Source organism: Melanerpes formicivorus, unplaced genomic scaffold (genome assembly GCF_026170545.1).
Source record: "Melanerpes formicivorus ecotype bairdi unplaced genomic scaffold, bMelFor1.0.p_v2 SCAF_74, whole genome shotgun sequence".
In the NCBI taxonomy this organism is placed as follows: Eukaryota; Metazoa; Chordata; class Aves; order Piciformes; family Picidae; genus Melanerpes; species Melanerpes formicivorus.
Genome location: NW_027142426.1, coordinates 1,116,958 through 1,132,232, shown reverse-complemented (window position 1 = coordinate 1,132,232; position 15,275 = coordinate 1,116,958). Strand labels below are relative to the sequence as shown.

General features: G+C 40.2%; 1 protein-coding gene across 16 annotated transcripts in view; it reads left to right on the top strand.

The window, feature by feature from the left end:
• Positions 1 to 15,275, top strand: part of ERC2 (ELKS/RAB6-interacting/CAST family member 2) — a 461,566-nt gene that overhangs the window by 115,947 nt on the left and 330,344 nt on the right. The window lies entirely within an intron of this gene.

The following is a 15,275-nucleotide window of genomic DNA, read 5'->3' as shown; positions in this document are numbered from 1 at the left end:
CTGGGATCTGTTGATAGGTGCATGATATTAATCTTTGGTTGTATTTCCATGTAAAATCTATTTATTTAGAAGTATGAATAATTCCAGTCTTTAAAAGAAGCCACTGTATTAGTTATGTAGGTATCTAGAAAGCTATATAATAAAAATAAGGATAATGGAATACAGTTGAAAGGGTTGTCACATTTTATGGAATGTGTAAATCCAGTGTGAGAAACATTGTTAGTTAATTCCTGTGCATTTAAAACACTTCATATATATGGAACATGCAATACTAACTGGATTGAAAATAAAATGGAGAAGTTTTAATGTGTACCCTTTTGTCCTGGTTTCAGTGGGATAGAATCTTAGGCCAGCCACGGTCTGTAGCCTATTAACAGTTTAGAGTCAGCCAGAGCAGCTGACCTGCGTTGTCTATGGGTGTATCTCACACCATAAACATCACACTCAGTATAAAAGGAGGAAGTTTGCTGAAAACATGTAGATTCTCTTGTTGGGTCTCAGGCTCTTCTTGATCCTTCTCCTTGCCATCCCTGGAGGGGCTTGCTTCTTATTCTGCTCCTAAGGACTGTTTATTGTGACTGCTGCACAAAAAATCAAAACTAGACTTATTCTCATGGAAGCAGGGAATTGATATTTCTAAGATTGTGAGTATCCCTCTGTGCTGTAAGTCTTAACTTCTGTACATTACAGAGATCCAGATGAAATTTTGGAATTTCTAGCTTGTGTTTAGTAGGCTAGCCAGCATATGTATGTAATACAAAGTAATTGCAATAGAGCAAGGATAAGAACTCCAGCAACTTTGGCAGACCTCAATTTAGCTTTCGAGTAGTAAAGATTACATATATTAAATCTTTGTCTGTGCAAATGTGTTTTGCAAGGTTTGTATTGCCTGTCATACTGCTGATGGTGATTAGTTCCATTGGCTCTCCATTAATTTGATTTCCCAATTCTTGGAGATTTGATAGGTGGAAGGTTCAGTGGATATGGAATTGGCTGGATGGTCACATCCAGAGGGAAGTGGTTTGAAATTCAGATGGAGGTTGGTGAGAAGTGGTGTCCCTCAAGGTTCCATAGTGGGACCGGGACTGTTTAATGTTTTTATCAATGATACAGACAGTGGGATCCAAGTGCATCATCAGCAAGCACAGGTGAACCTCATGAGTTCAACAAAGCCAGGTGCAGGGTCCTGCACCTGAGTTGCAACAATCCTCATTATCAGTACAGGCTAGGAGATGAGGTGATAGAAAGCAGCCCTGAGGAAAAGGACTTGGGAGCTCTTGTGGATGAGAAACTGGACATGAGTTGGCTGGTCAGAAAGCCCTGGGCTGTATCAAAAGAAGCACAGCCTACAGATTGAGAGAGGTGATTCTGCAACTCTTCTCTGGTGAGACCTCATCTGGAGTACTATGTGTAGCTCTGGAGCCCTCAACACAGGAAGGGCATGGACCTGATGGAGTGGATTCAGAGGAGGGCTATGAAGATGATCAGGGGTCTGGAACACCTGTCCTATGAGGTCAGGCTGAGGGAGCTGGGGTGGTTCAACCTGGAGAAGAGAAGGCTCTGGAGAGACCTAGTAATGACGTTGCAGTACCTGAAAGGGCCTACAGGAAGGCTGCAGAAGGACTGTTCACAAAGGCCTGTGGTGATAGGACAAGGGGCTGTGGTTTTAAATTAGAAGAGATTTGAATTGGATGTTAGGCACAGGTTTTTTTTACTATGAGGATGGTGGAACCCTGGAACAAGTCACTCAGGGAAGTAGTTGGAGCCCTATCCCTTGGAGATATTCAAGATCTGGCTTGACAAGGCTCTGGGCACCTGATCTAGTTAGGGATGTCTCTGCTCACTACAGGGGGTTTGAACTAGATGACCTTTGGAGGTCCCTTCCAACCCAAATAATTCTTATTATTCTATGATTTTATGGTTTGTTTTGGGATATGGTACATTTTGAGATGCATTAGAAGCAACGTGAAGAAAACAAGTCCCAATTCCAGTTATACACGTGTACTGATGCAGTTACTACTTATACAAGGGTTTACAAACTAATTTTGATATAACAGGAGATTTAACATGGAATATAACTTCACTTGCCTCAAAATTTCTTCCACTTTGAAAAGCTTGCATTAGAGAGTGTGCTGTCATATGCACCTTTTGCCTATGATGCAGAGACTTTAAATAACAGATGTTAAACTTTAAATTATGACAGCAATTTACCTTAGCTCCTAATACTTTAATGATGTGCATACTTTGGTCAATATTTATTACATCTCTCTCTTTTTATTTATTTATTTTTTTAAAATGCACTGAATGTTTTATTTCTTTCCTGATCTTTACGAATGAGACGTAGGGCATCTCAAATCTGAAGAATAAGATCTTTTATGTTATGTAGGTAGAATTAACCACACTATTTACCCAGCAGTTTGTCAACCCAGGACAAATCAGGAAAGAACAGTATTTTTGTTTGTTATTTTAAAACCTCAAAGTTGTTGTAGGCATGTGACAGGCTGTACAACTTTCTATCTAGATGATTAGATACTTGGGGGTTAGGAAATAACGAAGGCTTTCTAAAGTTAACAAACTTTTCACCTCTTTGGAATACACTTTGAATCAAGAACTCCATAAAACTATTTGTCTATCCAGTAGGGTGGCTTTTTTTTTCCAGAATAGACTCTTTTGACAACTTTAAGCTAGCCATAAGAAATACTCTCATATATAACCAAAGACAGGATTTGTCTTAATTTGGTGTTAGAATGTTACTTGATTTCTCTAACAATCGTGAAGACAAGTGATAGATCCCTGTGTTGAAGGAATTTCACGGACTAGGAAATAAGATTCTTTAAGGCTGATGTGCATGTTCTATGATATTCTATTGTTACATATTTTTAAGACCCTTGGGGGTTTGGAATATTCCTTGCCACTCAGCTATATGCTAGGGAGTTTTTCTGATTAAAGATGATTGTAAGATATCCTTTCTCCATGAACTCTTCTGTTACAACTTCCAGACTGGGTGTGCAGTTTATTGCAGAGAGTTCTGAGCTGGAGCTTTGAGGAGCAAAAAAGATGGACAGGGGCTGAATTTGTAGAATGCTACATCTATTCCTGTAGGCCAGACTTCTTGTTTGTTGTCAATACTTAGACAAAACCAGAAAGAACACATCCTTTGATTCAAGCAAAAAGAAGACATCTCAGTGCAAATTAATGACTGAGGCTATTATTCAGGACGGAAATGCCTCGTTTTTCCCTTACTTTTGCCTGCTTATTTGACTTTCATATACTTTGACTAATCAGAGGGCCAGTATCTGGCATTAAGAATTAAATATTTTTTTTGTTTGCTTTATCATACATTTCAATTAACAAATTCATGCCTCCAGGCTTCATTCTGCTGTTATATCCTATACAAACTAAATGTGATGCAGCAAGACAGGAAAATTAAAAATGATGCCTTAGAGTGAAATGTTCCTTGCAACCATAATTAGTTTTATGGGGAGCTAATTTGGTAATCTCTTCAGAAATATCTATTTCATATAATTCAATAATGTGTCTTCAATATTCAGAAATGTCTTTCAGAAGGACCTGTTGCATTTCTAGTTAATCTTTAGGTTCATGAACTCTGGAGAAGTAGAATGTTTAAATCTCATATGAGTCTTTGCTGAAAAATTTGCCTTTTTTCCAGAGAGGGTAAATGTGGGTTAATTCCAAGTACCAGCAGAGCCCATTGATGTTTTGTTTCTGGTATATATATTAAACTGTGTTAAATTCAAAACAAAACAACAACTCAAAAGCTCCCATAATGAACCTCATATATTTTCTGCAGAAAGTAGTGTCCTTGCAACAAGAGACCCATGGAAGGATAGAGGGGCATTTTGTGTGCTAAACCCAGGATCCTTCCTACGAGACACCTGAAGATTTATGTGATGATCAGGCATGTGGCCTTCCAGCATTGATGGATGAGGAATAAAAATACTGCTTTGCCAGCTGGGCTTTCTCTGAGGCTTGGGTTTTTAGCTGACTAAGCTAAGGGCTAGACTGTGCTGTGGGAGCAGTCCAGCAATGATTCTAGACATTGCAGGTCTCGTTCTCTGCAAGCAAGATTTGGGGAAAAGGTTTTGTTTGTTTAGAACTACTGTGTCTTTCATGTCCAGGCCTCAGGGCTTATCAAAAGGGAGAGCAGTGACTTCCAGCAGCAGGTGGGAAAGGCAAATGGCAACCCTCCAGCAGGTAGATATAATTATGGAAGGAATTTTGTACTGTGTGAGCTATTGTTGGTTGTTCCCAGATATAGTGGCCTGTATTAAGCCCCACACCTTTCTTCCTGCATATCCATGTTGTCTATTTGTAGAATGCATAGTTTTTTGTTAATTATCCCTGTAGAGTTTTGTGCATTCCAAAAACATGCTCATAACTTGCCTTGAAGGTTTTCTTTCTAAAGGTCAAAGTAACCATCAAAGGCCACTTCTACTCAGCCTGAGCTGAGCAAGGTATTCATAGCTGCAATGTCAACTTCCTGCTTAAAAAGAATGTTTGTAATCACTTTGTTGTAATTTAATCTTGTAATAATAGAAATCCTCAAAAGAATCTCAGTTACTTCATAGCAAACCTTTTATGATTTGGTTTTTTAGATTAACAATACTCCCTGGTTATCTTCAGGTTTTGTAGACAGCAGGTACATATGTACAATAGGATGTGATTCATGGAATCACATAATGGTTGAGGTTTGGAAGTTTTGGAGTTTTGGAAGTTATCTGGTCCAACCCCTTTGCTGAAGCAAGGCCACCTAGAACTGATTGTCTGGGAGCATGTCCAGCTGGCTTTAAAATATCTCCAAAGATATAGACTCCATAATCTCTCTGAGACAGTGTTCAGTCATCCTCCTAGTCATGTTTCTTGATGTTCAAAGGGAACCTCTTGTTGTTTCAGTTTGTGCTCATTGCCTCTTGCCCTGTCATGGGGCACCATTGGAAAGCCTGGCTCCTCTTTACAGTGTCTCTTCAGATATTTATACATAGTGCTAAAATGTTCCCTTCTCTTTTCTAGGCTAGAGAGTTCCAGATCTCAGGCTTTTGTCATATGAGATGCTCAAATTCTTTGATAAAGCCCATATTTAATTCCTTAATTGCTTTGTGACCTTTCATCAGACTCTCTCCAGTATGCTGATATCTCTTCTTGTACTGAGGAGCCCAGAACTGGACACAATACCCAAGGTATAGTGTGACCAGTGATGAGTAAAGGGGAAGAGTCACCTCCCTCAGTCTGCTGACAACACCCCTTCTAATGCAGCCCAGTATACTGTCTGGCTTATTGCCACAAGGGCACATTGCTGATGTTCAACAGGGTATCCACCAGGACCATGAGGTCCTTTCTGCAGAGCTGCTTTCCAGCTGGTTGGACCCCAGCATATATAGGTGCATGGAGTTGTTCCTCCCTGGGTGCAGGACTTTACTCAATGTGATCAGAGTTATGATTCTTAACCTCTGCAAAGTGCTGACTACTACTGAGAGGCATGATGAGTGTATCTGTTTATGCAATGTTACGGCAGATACCAGAAATAAGAGGACATCTGGAGTTTTTGGATGAGTATAATTTCCTTTAAACAATATTAATTGGATCAGATTTTGAGCAGAGTGGCACTTTGTCACATGATGTGAGAAAATTTAAAGCAAACAATAAATAAGTCTAGACTTAAACACTGTGCTTTTTGTATGGTGTTTCTGTTGTCTCAGTGATGCCAATGTGTAGTTGTTTGGGGTTTATTTGACTTAAAAAGCTATCATCTGAAGTTTTTATCGACAGCTGAAACAAAAAGTTATAGTTCTGTAAAGCAATAACTATCATGGTGGCCAGAGCTGGGAGGTCTGAACATGGTTTATTGCTAGTAGGAAAAATGTTCAGAACCAGTCCTTAGAAAGTTCACCACCTCTGCTACGTGCATTTCATGTTGTTCCATGTTTAAGGGTAATAGTGCCAAACTATGTTAACTTTTCCTACCCTAATGTGTATAGCCTTTTTTGATTATGTCTCTATTAATGACAGGAAAACCCTGAGGTCAGAAAAAAAGGAGCCAAGGTCAGGACTCCAGCTACAGAACATTGAAAATGTCAGTATGCTCCATAGTGAAGTTTTTAAATGAAGACTATTATACTTGCTGAGATTTTACTTGTATTTTGAAAAAAAATCTATAAATGTTAATTTTTAGATGAAGCCTTGTACTGTTACAAGCAGAGCGCAGGAGACTAAACACCATAAATAATCATTTTGATGGCTCAAAAAGATGAGACACTACCATTTGTATACTTAAAAATTTGGTAGTACCATCTGAGACTGTATCTGCACATAGTATCGTAGTATCAGTCAGGGTTGGAAGGGACCACAAGGATCAGCTAGTTCCAACCCCCCTGCCATGGGCAGGGACACCCCACACTAGATCAGGCTGGCCAGAGCCTCAGCCAGCCTGGGCTTAAACACCTCCAGGGACGGTGCCCCAAACACCTCTCTGGACAACCCATCCCAGGGCTTCACCACTCACATAGTGAAGAACTTCCTCCTCACATCCAGCCTGAATCTCCCCACCTCCAGCTTCGTTCCATTCCCCCTAGTCCTATCACTACCTGAGATCCTGAGAAGTCCCTCCCCAGCCTTCCTGTAGGCCCCCTTCAGATACTGGAAGGCCACAATTAGGTCACCTCGGAGCCTTCTCTTCTGCAGACTGAACAGCCCCAACTCTTTCAGTCTGTCCCTGTAGGAGAGGTGCTCCAGCCCTCTGATCATCCTCGTGGCCCTTCTCTGGACACGTTCCAGCACCTCCACATCCCTCTTGTAATAGGGGCTCCAGAACTGGATGCAGTATATTTGTAGTGGCTGGCACTTAACATCAGGAAAAAAAAAATTGTAAGATGGTGCAAATAAATTCACTTCAGTTGGGTAGCTCAGTGGGGAAAAGCAACAATTTCGTAATGGTTATAGCAACTTATTTAGTCTATCGTTGCTTTAGATTACACACCTTCAAACTGGCAGGTGTTCTGATTGAATGTTCATGAACTGTGAAATAAATACCTGTAAACAAATTTTGTAAATTGTGAACATAGTCCTGTCAGTTAAGAAGATGGATTAGAAAAATAGGTGAAGTCTGTTGGTATGTTCAGCATACTTGTATTAATACAGAAAACCTAATAAACATCAAGAGGAAAGGTGATTACAATAGGTATTTATTGCAGTCTGGTTTTTCTTTTAAAGAGCTCTGTTTACAGGGAAGGGCTGTGAAATCACTTCTTGGCAGCTCTTAGTTTGCATAAAGAGCAAATAAAACTAGACAACACAAAATACTTGGAACAAAACTACAAATGCTTTCTTTTCTTTCTGTTACAATGTTGATAGTTGATATTGCTGGAAATATAAATCTGCTTTTAATTTTACAATAGTAATGGTATAACTACAGTTATTTCACATTTTTTCTCAGTTACATTTACTTGGTAATGGAATTTTTCTATTGTTTTGTGATTTTTCCTTTTTTTTTTTTTGTTTCAAATTGGACTGAGCCAGATATTTCAGTGTGGTCTCTTCTGTGCAGCCAGTGTATTGCTCTGGTAGAGCTGCTGTGCGTGCAAAGGAAAGCTCACTCACAGTACAAAGCACTGTTCTGAGGGCTTCTGTGTCATTTATTCTGTTGCTTCATAGCTGTTCACAGCTTTCTTGATGGTGTGTTGCGTGGTTCAAGGGGATTTGCATGTCAGGTGGAATTTGCCACCCATTTCACATTTGTATGTACAGTTTTCATGTTTTGTGTGCCCTCAGAAAAGAGGAACATAGTGCAATGGATGGAAATTTCAAGACTTAACCTGAAAGAATGCTTAGATTAGCAAAATTCTATATTTAAGCAGAACTAAACTTTGAACCAAAGCTTTTTTTGTGTGTCTGTCTATGGGAGGATTTCAAGGCCTGACTGTTCAAAGGCACATCAAATGGTATGGTCTGATACCAGCGCTCCCATGTTTTGGGCAGGATGTTATACTAGTGACCTCCTGAGACCCATTCTAACCTCAGTGACTCTATGGGACTTCAGATGAAGTTCTTTCAAATACATTATGGGTAATACTGTCCCAAAGATGTGTATTTTCTGCTTTGTGGGTTATATACTAGCATTCATTTATCCAGAGAAAGATTTAAGATTGATTGATTTGTACCCCCCCTGCCCCCCAACTGAATCCATTCTTCATGCTACTTTTAAATGCTCTTTCTTTTGGTGGCATCATTATTTTTATTTCATAAAAAATTGAAACGGAATTGCCTCAGGGAAAGGTGACTAAAAGGGTGGAGAGTTCCATTTGCAGTGCCTGTAGAAAGTGGTGCACAGAGAGGAAAACACAGATAAAAATAAAATGGGAAAGATGAAAGTGCAAAGATAAGGCTGTATACTTGATGTCTAAAGACTTTATGCAAGTTGTTTGGGACAAGTAGTTTAATGAATGTTAGATTTATCTTGCTGACAAAATGCTTTTCATTTTAATCTATTGTGTTTAATTGAAGTGATAAATATGTTTCCTCCCAGTTCTTAATTTGCAGAAAATCACCTTGTTGCCATTGAAAATGATATTCTATTAGACAGCTTTAATGGGTCTTTGTAACTGTGAAAAACTTGTTGTGAGAAGATAAATCAGCATTGAATTAAGCTTGATTCTAGTGGATGGAAACAATTAGGAAAATATTAGTACTGTTACCTATTTTTTTTGTCCCTAGCTAGAGATATTTGGAGAGGAACTTCGATGGGACTGCTTCAGAAATGATTATTTGAGTAGTCTTGCATATATTGTGGTTAAGTCTAAATGGGCGCAGTTACGATCCTAATGTCCTGGCAGTGTACGCAAAGAAACAGCCACTTCAAACTGTATTGAAATTTCACCAGGTAGATTCAAACCCAAGGAAAGAATCTGTAATGATTCTGTAGAGAAAGAATCTGTAATGTTATTAACATAATAAGTAGTAGACATAACCCCCCAGTCTGAAACTGTTAATGATGTTTTGTACCTATTACTATAACGATGAAGCATGAGGAGAAGTTGCTGAAGCAGTTCTGCGTGGTTTTGACTTTTGTGCTTAAGAGACAGGTGGAGAGAAAGGACTAGAGCCACATAAAGGAAGCCTCAGGTGGTCAAGAAGGCCAGAAGCACACTGGCCTGTATCTGGAATAGTGTGGCTAGCAGAAGTAGGGAAGTGATTGTGCCCCTGTACATGGCACTGGTGAGGATGCACCTAGAATACTGTTTTGGGCCCTTCAAGAAGAGCATGTCCACAGAAGGGCAACAAAGCTGGTGAAGGGTCTGGAGATCAAGTCTTTTGATGAATGGCCTGAAAATGTGGGATTGTTTAGTCTAGAAAAGAGGCTGAAAGGAGACCTTATTCATCTCTTAATACAACCTCCTTTCAGGTAGTTGTGAGGTGGGTGTTGGTCTCTTCTCCCAGGTAGCTAGTGATAGAATAAGAGGATAATGGCCTCAGGGGAGGTGCCAGGGGAGGTTTATGTTGGATATAAGGAAAAATTTCTTTACTGAAAGGGTGGTCAAGCATTTCCACATTCTTTCTAAGTAATGCAGTCTGTGAGAATCTTTGGAAAAAAATGTCATTATTAATGTTAAAAAGCATTTACAAACAATCTCTTGCAAAAGAAGCAGCAGCTGCATTTTCTCCTGAATAATTTCTGTCCTTACTTGATACATTTTTAACTAGCTGATGTGGTAAATGTAATGGAATTCCAGTTTTGTGTCTTGCATTTTTGTGTTAGGTTAAAGTGAAAGGTGCTTTTTCATTTTGTAAATTAGATGAAATATAGACTGAGACATAAAGGTACTGTTTCATTTGAACAAGAAAGAGACAATGCATGTGTGGCAAAAACTGTCTTGCTGAAGTAGGTTTTGTACTTCACAGCTCTGCTATGGTATGTCATAGCAGTTAAGTTGTGTAGCCTTAAGGCTTTAGTAAATAGAAATCATTGTGGACGGCTGGCTGGCACAGACATGTGGGAACAATCATCTTAGTTTCCAGTTGTTGCAGGGAGGAATTGCAGTTGTGTACAGTGACCCATGAAAATATTGGTCTGACACTTAAAAAGAAGCTTGGCTAAATAACTACTGTGCATGGTAACACCTAGTTAAATAAGGATATTAATGTCCTTAGAGCAAAAATTTTTAAAGATACATAGTTAATGAAAAAGCTGTGAGTTTAATTAAAATACAAAACATTTTCAAAGGCAGGATGCTAATTAACATTTGCTGGACTTGACTAGGTAAAAAGTGCTTGTAACAAGGTTCTGAAATCATCTGTCCCCTTTGATAAATGTTGTTTTTAAACCTTTAGTCATGTAAGTGCTTAATGATGTTAGTAACTGTTCAGTCAGTTGAAGGTGGTGCAGTTCTCTGATAGATTATTTGATTCTTTTCCTGTTATTTTAATATACAGCACTACAACTTAAATCTGAGAGCTTCAAATAAATTCTTTGCATTTGTGTTTCCTGTAGAGGATCATATACCTCCCCCCTGCTAGCACTACTTGAGTTATTTTTGCACAATAAAATTTGTAACGCAGTGATATTTATTAAAGAAGTAGTATTATCTGACATTAAGTAACCTGAATCTGTATTTGGTTATTGTCTGTTCTGTGAAATATAAAGAAGAAAGGTTTTGAATTATTGCTCTGTACTTCTCTGTTGGATGTACAGCCTTTCTCACACAGAAGGTTAATTTATGCCTATGCCTTGGTTCAACAAGAGCAAGTGCAGGGTCCTGCATCTGGGTCGAGGCAATCCCAGGCACAAATATAGGCTGGGCAGTGACTGGCTGGAAAGCAGCCCTGAGGAGAGAGACTTGGGGGTGCTGGTGGACGAGAAGCTCTACTTGAGCTCTCAGTGTGCACTTGCAGCCCAGAAAGCCAATCAGATCCTGGGCGGCATCAGAAGTGTGGCCAGCAGGTCAAGGGAGGTGATTCTCCCCCTCTACTCAGCTCTGGTGAGACCCCACCTGGAGTACTGTGTCCAGTTCTGGAGCCCCTATTACAAGAGGGATATGGACGTGCTGGAAGGTGTCCAGAGAAGGGCCATGAGGATGATCAAAGGGCTGGAGCACCTCTCCTATGAGGACAGACTGAAGGAGTTGCGACTGTTCAGTCTGGAGAAAAGAAGGCTCTGAGGTGACCTAATTGTGGCCTTCCAGTATCTGAAGGGGGCCTACAGGAAGGCTGGGGAGGGATCTCTCAGGATATCAGGTTGTGATAGGACTAGGGGGAATGGAATGAAGCTGGAGGTGGGGAGATTCAGGTTGGATGTGAGGAGGAGGCTCTTCACTATGAGAGTGGTGAAGCCCTGGAACGGGTTGTCCAGGGAGGTGGTCGGGGCGCTGTCCCTGGAGGTGTTTAAGCCCAGGCTGGATGAGGCTCTGTCCAGCCTGATCTAGTGTGGGGTGTCCCTGCCCATGGCAGGGGGGTTGGAACTAGATGATCCTTGTGGTCCCTTCCAACCCTGACTGATACTATGATACTCAATGTTATTTTCTGTATTTTTGAGAAATGTGGAATTTAACAAGTGGTGAGAATGCCAAGGTTGGGTGATGTTACAGACACCATAGATTGTAGGTTTCTTGTTCTTATATGATCATATTTTTCCTACCTGTTTCTGTTCCTCCAGCTGTAATTCTTTAAAGACTAGTCATGCATCCTGATGACTTTCCACTGTGTACTCTATGCCACAGATCTGTTTCTTTGTTTTTGAAAGACTCTTGTTTAACAGTACCTGTGAATATTTTCAGCGTGATAGCATTTTTAGTTTTTAAGAAGAAATTGTTTAGCAATACCATGCTAGAAGAAGAAAATCAATTTAGAAAGCTGAGGAAAAAAAAAACCATTTTAAAAATGCAAACAAATATTTCTGATGTATTTGAAGGAATAACATTTACCAGTGAAAGAAGAGGTTTTTGTAAAAGACTGAAAAATCATCTAAAGCATAAAGAAAAGGGGGTGTTTTACAGAATCAGTGGGAAGTGAATGAAAAAGCTGGATGGAACTGAGGAGAAGGATTGCAGAGAATGGTAATACTTAAGAGTTCTGGGATAGAAATGTCAGCACTGGTCGAGAGAGCAGCTGAGGCATTATCCAAGCCAGTAGAGTTCTGCTCTGATTAGTGTAAGAAATGTATTTTAGTATTGTAGAAGTAAATGCTAATAAGAAAAGGTTGGACAGGTTGGATTTGATGACCTTTGAGGTCTTTTCCACCCTTGATGATTCTGTGAAAAAATTGGGGAGTTAGATATTTAGAGGTTTGAAAATATTGGTACCTAGTATAAAGCTGGATTGAGAATTAGATAAAAAGAAAGAATAAAATGAGTAAGAAAGATTTTTGTTTCTGGAGAAATTTGCTGGCTTCCTGTATTAAGGTCCTTGTTTAAAAGGCAAACTTCAGTTCTTGTATTTTGTAGTATGTGGTGTTGATTTGTTTTCTCTTTTTAAATTATTTTCCTTTTGAAACAGTTTCTTGGACATTCATATAGAGCTCATAAACAGTCAGTCATTGCCTTTGCTAGGTTCCTTACCCTTGTCTTTCAGTGGAAGTAATTTTGATGCAAGCAAGGTGTATGTCAGATACTGTTACCAGAGTTGGCTAAAAATAGGCTAAAACAATTCGGCAAATACTGTATTTATGAAGAGTGTTTTCTTTCTCATGTCCTTTTGCTTTTGTCTTTCAAATTTTTCCTCAGGTCAAAAAAGCATAACAGATGTTTCTTATCTTTAAAGACAAGTTTCTTCCAGCTGACCTACACTGTGAGATCTGCTCAAGACTGGTATAGGGTGGGAAAGACCGAGGAGTGTGTAAATAAAACCAGTTCTGGATCATGTTCACTGCGTGCTTATTTTCCCCTTTAAACTGTTTAAACTATTGAAGTTTCCAGAAAATACTTAAAATACTTTCCATTATTTTTATTACATTTAGAGTATATAGTTTACTCATTGCTCTGAACAGCATTAAAGGAATCCTAAATTGTATTCTGGAGCATCACAGCATCTGTAAATACTATAGCTGTCTTCCTGTAATCCTTAACTGAAACAAAAAATCAGTATCTATTCTGTCTGCCCATTTCTATATATTAATAATATTTTGCTGTTTTTCAAGTATCCATACTGTTTGTGGTTGAATTTAAAACATTTGTAGAGTGCTAGAATGGTGCCACATCCAGCTGGCAGCCAGTCACTGGTGGTGTCCCACAGAGATCAGTGCTGGGCCCCGTCCTGTTTAATATCTTTATTGATGATCTGGACAAGGGGATTGAGTCCATCATCAGTAAATTTGCAGATGACACCAAGCTGGTGGCAGGTGTTGATCTATTAGTGGGTAGGAGGGCTCTGCAGAGGGATGTTGTCAGGCTGGAAGATGGGCAGAGTCCAACGGCATGAGATTTAACCCATCTAAGTGCTGGGTTCTACGCATTGGCCACAACAACCCCAGGCAGTGCTACAGGCTGGGGTCAGAGTGGCTGGAGAGTGGCCAGGCAGAAAAGGACCTGGGGGTACTGGTTGACAGTGGGTTGAACATGAGCCAGCAGTGTGCCCAGATGGCCAAGAAGGCCAATGGCATCCTGGCCTGCATCAGGAACAGCATGGCCAGCAGGAGCAGGGAAGTCATTCTGCCCCTGTACACAGTGCTGGTCAGGCCACCCCTTGAGTCCTTTGTCCAGTTCTGGGCTCCTCAATTTAGGAAAGATGTTGACTTGCTGGAACATGTCCAGAGAAGGACAACAAAACTGGTGAGGGGTTTGGAGCACGAGCCCTATGAGGAGAGACTGAGAGAGCTGGGGTTGCATAGCCTGGAGAAGAGGAGGGTCAGGGGTGACCTTATTGCTGTCTACAACTACCTGAAGGGAGGTTGTAGCCAGGTAGGGGTTGGTCTCTTCTCCCTGACAACCTGTGTCAAAACATGAGGACACAGTCTCAAGCTGCATCAGGGCAGGTTTAGGCTGGATATTAGGAAGAAGTTCTTCACAGAAAGAGTGATTGGCCATTGGAATGTGCTGCCCAGGGAGTTGGTGGAGTCACCATCACTGGAAGTGTATAAAAAGAGACTGGATGAGGCACTTAGTGCCAGGATTTAGTCGATTGGATGGTGTTGGGTGATAGGTTGGACATGATGATCTCAAAGGTCTTTTCCAACCTGGTTAATTCTATATTCTATTTCCTACTCTAAAACACTTGCAGTGCTTTTCTGTAGTAAAGTTGGAGGAACATTGCAGCTGAAATATTCTTTGCAGAGGACAGTTATGTTGCCTTACAATTTAGGACAAATAATTAGAAAAAACACAACAAAAAGAAAAAAAAGCGCTAATCAACAAACAAAAAACACTGGAAATTTGCACCAGTAGCACATTTCTTTGCATTTCTGCAAAAATTATCATGATGCTTGCTTGTCATATCCAGCAAAATTGGGTAAGAATAAGCACAGACCTTACAGGGCAAGGAAAGCATCTGTAGAAGAAAAAGTGCTCACATATATTTGAGCTCCAGATTACACTTTGTTCTTTATATATTTCTGAACTCTAAACCAAGTGAGCAATTTTTAATGGGCTCTGTGGTACACTGAATTTCAAATAGAATGTGTATACTGTGTCTTGGTACAGCTCTGCATTCTTTTCTGTCTTTGAATATTTAGAGCTACATTGCTCTGCTTTGTTAATGTTATCCTTAATTCACAGTATCACTAAGGTTGGAAGAGACCTCAAAGATCATCGAGTCCAACCTGTCACTACAGGGCTCATGACTAAACCATGGCACCAACTGCCACGTCCAATCCCCTCTTGAACACCTCCAGGGATGGTGACTCCACCACCTCCCTGGGCAGCCCATTCCAATGACAAATGACTCTCTCCATGAAGAACTCCCTCTTCACCTCGAGCCTAAACTGCCCCTGGCAGACTGTGTCCCCTTGTTCTGGTGCTGGTTGCTAGAGAGAGGAGACCAATCCCCTCCTGGCTACAACCACCTTTCAGGTAGTTGTAGAGAACAATGAGGTCACCCCTGAGCCTCCTCTTCTCCAGGCTAAACAATCCCAGCTCCCTCAGCCTCTCCTTATAGGGCTTGTGCTCAAGGCCTCTCACCAGCCTGCAATTCTCTGCAATACCTAGTCAGGTCCATGTTATGTGAGCTGAAATACAGAAATATTTTTCCTTAATATTGATTTATTTAATTTCTGAGATGTGTAAATTTAATTTTCTATTCTTGGCAGCAAGAAATTCCATTTTCTTCATTAATAGAGA